The sequence below is a fragment of the Zonotrichia leucophrys genome, chromosome 3, assembly GCF_028769735.1.
Source record: "Zonotrichia leucophrys gambelii isolate GWCS_2022_RI chromosome 3, RI_Zleu_2.0, whole genome shotgun sequence".
Classification (NCBI taxonomy): domain Eukaryota; kingdom Metazoa; phylum Chordata; class Aves; order Passeriformes; family Passerellidae; genus Zonotrichia; species Zonotrichia leucophrys.
Window position 1 is genome coordinate 47,445,325 of NC_088172.1, and position 8,384 is coordinate 47,453,708.

Genomic DNA, 8,384 nt, shown 5'->3' on the forward strand with positions numbered 1-8,384 from the left:
TTGTGGTTGAAAGTGACTTGTGGAGGTCATCTTGTCCACCCCCCTTCCTGCTCAGGCAGGGCTGTCTCACAGTGTAGAGCTGGTTGCCCAAAACTGTGTCAAAGTGATTTTTGCATAACCTCAAGGAAAGTGGCCTCACAACATCCCTTTGTGACCTGTGCCAGTGCTTGGTCACCCTCATAGTAAAAGAGATTATCTAATGGTCATAGGCACCCTCCTGTGTTTCATTTTGTGCCCATTGTCCCTTGTCCTGACTCTTTCCAGAGCCTGGCTCCTTCTTTTTTGTACCTCCTTTAGGTATTTGTACAAGATCCTCCTGAGCCCTCTCTAGGCTGAGCAGTCCCAGCTGGTTCAGTCATTCCCCGTAGGTCCCTTCATCGTCTTTGTGGCCTGTCACACAATCAGCTCCGGTATGTCCATCGTTTCTTGTTCTGAGGGGACCAGAACTGGACCCCACGCTCCAGATGTGGCCTCACCAGTGCTGTGTTGAGGGGAAGGCTCACCTTCCTTCAGGGTTCATGGAGGACACTGCATAGTTTCATATTCCTTAGGTAGTTCCAACTCAAGCTCAGGTTGGGAAAACTTGTAAAAGTTCAAGAGGCCTGAACATAGACATCAGAAAATGCAGTAGGGCAAAGATGTCTGGATCCTTTCACGGGTATACAGGAACCTTACAGTGGCCAAAAGGGGAGCCATGTGCTGTTGGCAGGTAACGAACTGATAAAGACAAAAGCATGCCTTAAATTGTATCTTTAGTCCATAAATATATATATCTGTTATAATATAAATACATATATCAGTTTCTCAGATACACTGCAGGGTGAAAAAGGAGCCAAAGTCAGGACAGTTTTGTCATCAGAGGAAATAATTGTGGAGCTACACCACCAACTTTTTCCTAGAATAAGCTAAATCTTACATCTATTCAGAGGACCTGTTATGGTTCTGCATCCTTTATATGTAATAACTCCAAAAAAAAAATAGATCATACAAACAATGAGTTTTGTCCTTCCTCTGCCTAAGACTATTAAAAAATATACTTTCTACTTCTTAGGTAAGCTTTTTAATCACTGCCCGTGGATCAGACTGATGGTTACATCTGCCCCTCCTGAACAAAGCACATTTTTTGGGCAAGTTTCATGAGGAAATAAAGAGCAGCACTCTACAATGATAGGTTTACAATGCTGGGTTACAATCTCTTCCAGAATTGCTTCTGTATTTTACATGAAGTGGTTGCTGGATAAAATCCTTGAATCAGGGCTTGGGTTCTTGACAGGTTGATAGTTTAACTACTCCCTGGCGATTCCAATTTACTCTCCCTGGGAGGCAACGAACCAAACCCTTCTTGCAGAGCAGTGCCGAGTTCAGCAGGAGGGATTGACAAATGCTTTCAGCTGCTCAATTGTACATGGCTTAACGGATGGGAAGGCATGAGTTTTCTCAGCAGCAGAAGGGCTTTGGCACAGTGTTACTCATCCTGATGGCTGCCCTAAGGCTGGAGCTGTGTAAAGGATGGAAAGGTGATCTGGCACCCTCAGTATGGTTTTGGAAGTGGAATTTTATGTTATTAACTGAGCAGAATTGTTGAGGTTGCCAGGTTTGGAGGTAGACATCTGCAACTGTCCTGCCTCTTACATTACCTAAATAATTTTTTTTTGCAACTGTATCATATCGCTTTTCTCAGATCTTAAGTTGATTTTGCTCATTCATAAAATGCAGCATTGCTGGTCCTATAGTTTCTCCTGAGAGAAATTTGAGAAATAGGTTCAGCCTGCTGCAGCAGCTTCTCTCTGAAAAGAGTTTCATTCTGCTTATGGAGTTCCTGGATTGCTTTAGTCTTATACCCTTAAATTATTTCTTTATATGAGTTTTTGTCTAATCCTTTCCAGGAAATTCTGCCTTCATCTTCCCAGCACTTTTTTTTTTTGGTTAATTTTCCTACCAAATATGGTATTGTGATGAGCAAGTATAAATCTTCTAGCAAGACTGTGTATGTGTACATGAGAGTGCAAATGGAATAAATAGCCTATTACAATGTAGGAGTGCTTCAATTAATATGATTTAGCTACTCAAGGGCAAGCCCTTTGTCTAAATCTTTTCAAATTAAACTCGGGAGCAAATTGATTGCAGTTATCACAGCTATTCTGTTTAACTTTTAAGTGCCACTTATTAATTCCTCCATCCATATTCTATGTATGGCCATATTGGTTTGTATTTCAGGATTCAGTATCTGAAATAAACCTCAAGTATTTTACACATTCAGTAAAGCCCATTTCTTAACAGTATTGCTTTTCTGAGTAACAGTTGGCAGAATTACAACTCTAAGTCTCATTAGGAATGGAAATGGGATAGTTAGAATACTTTTATTTTAGAATAGCCAGCAAGTCAAGGGAGGGGACTCTGCCCCTCTGCTCTGCTCTGGTGAAGCCCCACCTGCAGTGCTGCATCCAGCTCTGAGGTCCCAGCACAGGAAGGACATGGACCTCTTGGAGTGAGTCCAAAGGAGGTCATCAGGTTGATCAGAGGGCTGGAGCGCCTTTCCTATGAGGAAAGGCTGAGAGAATTGGGGTGGTTCAGCCTGGAAAAAAGAAGGCTTCAGGGTGACCTAATTGTGGCTTTCCAGTACCTGAAGGGAGCATACTAGATAGATGGGGCAAGACTATTTACAAGAGCACACAGTGACAGGACAAGGGGACACGTGTTCAAATTGCAAGTGAGTAGGCTTAAATTAAATATTAGGAAAAATGTTTACCGTGAGGATTGTGAGGCACTGGCATGGATTGTCAGGAGAAGTTGTGGATGCCTTATTCCTGGAGGTGTTCAAAGCCTGGTTAACTGGGGCTTTGAGCAAGCTGGTGAGTTGAAGGTGTCCCTGCCCATGGCAGAGGGTTTGGAACTAGATGATCTTCAAGATTCCCCTCTGAGCCAAATGAAAAAAGAAAAAAGTTAATTGAAAGTGAAAAAAAAAGGCATCTCACTGTATTAAATAAAAATCTGTATGTCTAATCTGTTGTGTTGGTTCTAATTCAGGTAGATAATGCTTTAGCATTAGTTGTCTGCAACCTCTGTGAATTGTCCATAGGAAGAAACATAAAGCCATGGATTCCCCTTATCAGTTTTTATTCCAGCTAGTGTAATTATTCAGGGTAGTATGTGCAGAAACATCTAATCCATTTCTGAATCCCACTAAGCCTTTCAATTCACTGGTATAATTTTGAAAACTACTGCAAATTAATTATGAGTTGCCAGTAAATATATTTCCCTTATTAGCTGGCAATTCTTATCACCACAGTAATTTCATTCCAACAGCCAACGGCTCCAGTATTAAAAAAAATTGTTCCAGGAATAACCTCATATCCCGTGTAAATATATTGATATTTCTGGGGGTTTGTTTTTCATATTTTAAAAGAAATTAATCACTTAATTGGTCAGAGCTATCCTGTGATTCACCATACAATTTGTTTAGCTCTAGGATCTTTTTGTTCTCAGAATAGGTTCCTACTTTGTAGGCAATACTGTATCTGGTTTTGGCCTCTAAATTACATGTTTTTTTCACTTTTATTATTATATTCCATTTCATTCCAGCCCATTGGGCAATTTTCCTTCTGATCTCTGTTATATTGATGACACTTACCCACTCAGTGCAGCCCTACAGGAGTAGATGTGTGCTTGTTGCCAAGGGCTCACTGTCCATCCTGGTTGCATTTTAGAGACTTTACTTGACTAGCTCACACTTGGGCTGGTTAGACTGAACATCCTTTGATGATTGGAATATGTTATGGCTTTCTGGAGCACAGCTCCTCATTTATTTGCCTCTGTAGGGAGTCCAGTGTGTGCTGTGAGATTTCTCTTTGGGATGAACTGAAATGTGGTACGCAAGGCCAACTTGGTGATTTATTTCAAAGGAACACTACCAACCTCAAAATACCATTTTTCTCAGCCACACCCTCAGTGACTTCTGAGAATTGCATCAGCAAAAATGCCCATTTTCCATAGATCTGATAATAAATGCCATCTGGTAAGATCAGTTTCATGTCATCCTTTAAAAACCTCATTGATTATCTCCCTGAAGCCTTATACACCCCCTACCAGCCCAGTCTGCCACCTCTCATTTGATACTCAGCATATTTTCCCTCCGAATTTTCTTCTTCATTTTGGATAATGATTTCACATGTGCTACTGTGTGAAATGCTTTGCTTAATTCAGAGCAGATGAGTTCTGCTGTGTGTTTTGTCCAGAAAGTTATTATTTCAAAAAGAGATACTAGTTCAGTGTAGCACGTCTACTCTGCATGTTACCCTGCTTCCTATTTTCATTCTAGTCTTTAGTGCCTTGATTTTTGTTTTTCTGAAGCCTTCTGTATGACCTGTTTCTGACAGGTCTGCAAGTGGACAGATAACTCCTCCTTCTATCTGCAGTTTCATAAATAAATAAATTTAAAGGATTGATACTTTTAGCATACATTGCCTTACCTGTGTCAGGTCAGTTGACTTACTGAAATCCCTTGCTACAATCTGTTTCACATGACTATTTCTTCTGCCTGCTGTAGGGGAGATTATGTGCCCTCACACTATGAGAGCATCCAGGGCTTGAATTCAGCTTTCTCATAGGTGAAGAGTTTCATAGCTTCCATTTTCACTGTTTCTTTCTTCCATTTTCCATACTTTCCTGTCTCCCATTTCCAGATTGTTTTTCCTATTGTTGACCTCTTCTTTACCATTTCTAATACATATTCCTGTGCTTCTACCTACTTATCTTGATTGTCTGGAGGTTTACAGTACTTGTCCAATGTAATTCTGAAAACAGTGAACAAACTGCTATCCAAGCTGAGAGTACAATGTTACTATGGGGACTCAATGGAATATAATATTTTCAGTAATGACCTGTATAGTTTCCATAGTATAGTCACAGAAGTTAATTTTTGAGTCTGTTAAATATATATTTTCATTGTTATGCTTTCATAAATGCTATTTTGATATCACCATACAGAAGCACTTCACCTAACTCTTTTCAGGGTGCAAGTTTTTAGCATTTTTCAGAAATAATTATATTTAGACATGTTTTATTCCACCTTAAAGGAATGTTGCTCCAGTTATTGTTGTGATTACTGTCTGACTGCAATTACTAGTATTTCAATATTCCTCATTGATTCAAATAAAAAAATGTGAGTGAAATATATGAATATTACCTTCTATCACACAGAGGGTACAATACAGTTAAACTCATCTGGCACCCGTAGAGAATTCATTATCATTTTAACATCAGGAAGCATTCTCATATGTGATGTGAGCATATTGTGTTACCTCCAGCAAACAAGTGTTCTTTATTATCTCTTTATGAGGACTAGAAAGAGAATTAGATTTATAACTTTATTACATGGCAGAACCTTTTGATTCTTGCATAGAGGAGTCAGATGAATACAATAGATTAGGAAGGATTAGGAATTAATTAAATGGACATTAGATTCTCATTAAACTATACTTTGTAATTCCATATGCCTTATAACTTACATGGAAATGGAGGGCTCTTGCTTATTGTCACATAAAACAGTCCTGATTATTCTACTAAGGAAGAAACTCCACCTGTTCCTTTTCCACTGAATTTTTGAATGAATGCTTTTATTCAAATGGCATTTTTACCTATCTCACTGTTATATAAGACTGATACTTCTTTGCAAGGTTTATCATGCTTTATCTTAGTACCTCATTTTACTGTGCACTTTCCCTTTGCAGGTAGGACAGGTTAGGGCTTTTCTGGAAGTCATTGACAAGTTCCTGATATTTGCAGTTTCACCTATATCCCAGACTGCCAGGGGACAGATGGGCCTCAACTGATTGTGCAGCTCACCCTCTCTTCATAATATCACAGTGACTCAGATGAATTGTGATTTTGGACAACATTGATAGTCTAATGGTTTTTAGAAACATAACGGGCTGTAGCTTCTATATCCATTTTGGTAATGAAGCCCTGTGAATCTGTGGAATGTCTCTCTGTGATTTTCTGTCTGTATTTACTCTTGTCATCTTTCAAGCATCCAGTGTCTTGGTGATCGTCTGTGAATGATCACACCGTTTGCAGAAATGAAAATCTCTTCCTGAAAAGAGAGCAGAAAGTTTTCTTGATATGCATTATTGGTAAGATATTTATTCAGCTTCTATTCTGTTGCTAAAGGTAGGCTTGGGTGCTTTTCAATGACTTTGTGTTTATAATAGTCAGTTACTTTCCCCTTAGAGATCTGCAGATCTTAATTAGTTCGTGTTATAAGCAGCTTTCCAGATCGAAGGCTGAGCCCTTTCATGTCTTACTGACTTCCGGAACACATTGAAAGATTTTTTTTGTAAATTAAATTATGTAATTTGAATCATATGCTAGATCATATATGCATATGAATTTTCAGACTTAGTCGTGTATGTATATACACACAACGTTTGTTATTAGATCTGAAAGCTGATCTACTTCAGAATATTCTGCTTTTGTTGCTCATCAGAGAAAACAGCAGGGTGCAGAGGGAGTGGGGAGAGGAAGAAACGTGTGTCCAAAATGATGGGCTGCCTTTATTTGTTCCTGCCTCGGTGGAAGTAAGCACAATATAAATCATTAAAGCGAAACTCATAAAGTGTGAAATTTATTAATGAGATTAAAGAACTGTAAAAGGAGTCTAGCATCCTAATTCTTAGTCTGGGACTGTGCAGCTAAAATATTACCAGAGCCATGAAGAATTCAGGCTACTACGTTATTAAATTCTCTGACTTTTAAAAACAAGGTGACATCTCTGATTTTATAATTTTTTGAGAACCCCAGAAAAATTTAAAGGTTAGTGCGCTGAATCAGAAAGAGATCTGTTGCTGACAAAAGGCTTGAAAAGTTCATTGCAAACATATTTCTGTTCTTATCACACACTGTTGCAGATGGAGTGAAGCCCTTTCCTCATCTGGGGGCGTATGTAAGTAAGGGGGAATGGGTAAGTAGCAATATGTTTATTGATATAAACCAGTGATTTAACGTAATTTGATAGTAAAGGTAACTGTAGTTTAAAAAAATTCAACAGTGATGTACATTTGCTTATTTACCTCAAAGACAGAGTGAGGCAAAACTGTCAGGGGGTCTATCCTGATGAGTTCAAGAAGAGCCTCTTTGTGTTCTAAACTCCTTCTCAGAGGGGAATTTAGGTACAGCTAGATCCAGAATTGATCTACCCCCCTCCTTCCTACATACAGTTTATGATTAAAGGATTATATGTACACTACCAGTCCTTTTGTATCACCTTAGCTAATATTTCAAAGAAGATTGCCATCTCTTACCAAGAATCTGTTGTGGTAAAGAATCTCTCAGCCTCAAGAAGTAGCCTGGGGAGGCATCCCTACTCACAGGGAGACCTTGGTGTGCAGCCATGCAGGAGAACTCAACAGGCCCTGGGATGTCCTCTGTTTATGGAGTAAGATGATTGACTTCCAGTTGTATTTGCATGCCAGCAAGATATCTAGGTCACTATTCCAGAAATAGTCTCTGTGTGCTGTGTTGCCATCCATCCCTGAAGTCTGGAGTAAGCTGGATGAAGACATCACAACCCTCACTGGTGGTTATGGCATGAGCAGGGGAGCAGCAAACCATCACATATATAATTAACAAAAAGCAAAAAACCCCTATGAAGACATGATCTCCATAATAAGTGGTATAAAACATCATTAAGATACATGTTTCCAAATTCTCCATGCAGCAAGAAATCACTCTTTCCTTTTGACATCCTGGAACTCACACCTGTGTACTGGCTGGAAAGGGGAATAGACTTCCCAAGACAGTTTTGCAGCCCCTTTGAGTCAGATCTCTGAGATCAGTGCCTGAGACTCCTTATAGAGTGAATATTTATCAAAATAAGCAGTAAATTCCATGCAATCACACTAGTTTCCCTTCTTCCCTTCCTTGACATCAGGAATGCCTGTCACGGTAAAGACACCCTAACTTCTCAGATGTGTTGATACCAGTCTTTGCAAGCATGTGTGGGTGTTGGCAGCTTCTTGAAAGGCATTTAAATGCATTGTGAGAAAACAATGCTTTGCAGAATAAAAACTGGAATTTATTTAAAAGATAACCACATCAGCTTCAGGCATAGTCCTTACTTTTCCAATGCAGATGCAAAGGATCTCACGGGGATAAGGTGTAAGCTTTGCCAGAGACAGGACAGGTATGAGGCTTGCAAAGCTTCCTGACAGGGGTACCCTAGCCTGGATCATGGTTATAAACTTGGTTTGGGAAAAAGAAGACTGCTTTTCACTGAATCGAACAACTAATTAATTAGCCACAGATAACCTTATTTGCAAGGATATTTTTCACATTTGCTTTTGATGATGTCAACACTTAAAAGTACTTTCATCCATGTGCCAGGATAA